This window comes from Echinops telfairi, unplaced genomic scaffold, assembly GCF_000313985.2.
Source record: "Echinops telfairi isolate 266 unplaced genomic scaffold, ASM31398v2 ScPeMD7_7469;HRSCAF=8507_0, whole genome shotgun sequence".
Taxonomy (NCBI): Eukaryota; Metazoa; Chordata; class Mammalia; order Afrosoricida; family Tenrecidae; genus Echinops; species Echinops telfairi.
In genome coordinates, this window is record NW_022111372.1 from 41,023,014 (window position 1) to 41,024,421 (window position 1,408).

A 1,408-nucleotide genomic window follows, 5' to 3' on the forward strand; every position below is an offset into this window, starting at 1 on the left:
GTTGAACACGCTGGGTTGGTTACTCAGTGCAGTGAGGGAGGACACAGGTCCATCATGGGAACAGTGAGTGGGGCATCTCAGAAGGAGGCTTTTAGAAAGAGACCGTTTGGGCTTTAATTGGGTGACTTGGGGGAGGATTAAGGGAGACCATGATTTAATCTAGATTGGATACTAACAGAAAGCACTGTAACTTTATGATTGGACATCTGTATGAATATCCAGGATGAAGCTAATGCTATGATTGGTCAAGAAGCAGGGGTCACTCATGTTAGCAAAGAGAGACAGCGTTGGGCAGCTTGCAGGTGGGGCGGCATCCCAGGCTTCTTTTTGGTGCTTAAACACAATTACAAATCAATCCCCTTGCTTTGCCTCACTCTTTGTAGTCTTGGGAATCCTGGGAGTCTAGTGGGTAATGTCTTGGGCTGCTAACCACAAGATTAGCCATTCAAACCCACCGGCTGCTCTGAGAGAGAAAGATGAGGCTTGCTGCTCCCATTAAGATTTACAACCTTGTTCTACTCTGTCCTACGGGGTTGCTGAGTCAGAACGGACACAACGGCAGTGAACTTTTGTTTGTTTCTATCGTGACCTCGCGGCGTAACCTGGTCAGAGACTGCCCAATGGAAGGGGACCGGCACAGCTGTGGCAGAGCAGCTATGGAGTGCCAGAGGCTGCGTCTCTTCTGCTTCCTGCCTCCTCCCTCCTGCTCCTTCCGCTCCTCCATCTCTTCCTGCCCCTTCTCAGTTTTAAATTTCCTTAGGGCAAGAATGGAACCCTCGTGGAACAGTGGATTATGCACTGGGCTGCCAACTACAAGGTCGGCAGTTTGAAACCACCAGCCAGCCACTCCGGAGAAAGACAAGGCTTTCTACTTCCGTTAACAGTCTCAGAAACCCACCTGAGCAGTTCTGCCTTGCCCTATAGGGTCACTAGCGCCAGACATCGAGGGCAGTGAGTTTGCTTGGTGCAGGCAAGAATGAACACGTAGCAGCAGTTGTCAAAGTTACGATGTACTTGCCTGCTGATGCCCAACGTAAGAACTACTGTCCACCCCAGCACAACGGTGGAGACGCAGACAGACTCCAGCCAGAGACAGGGGCAGCAGAGAGCCATCAGAGTGTAGCCAGTAAGGGAGGAGGGGCATTACATTGAGAATCTCAGCTCCTGCCACTTGCTTGGGGAGCTGTGTACAAGACGCAGCCTGTATTGACTTGTATTGACTGGGACTCTGAGAGAGAAATTCTGCAGTAAGGCTGGACGCTCTTCTAGCAAGAAATGACAAGCGAAAAAAAGCAGTGTGTTCAGATGACAATGTAAGACTACGCGTAGCAGTTACAGGGTGAGTTATTTAATTGTGCCAACCTGGCCGATAATCACATGTGGGGCTAATTGAAAGGCGGAGGGATAA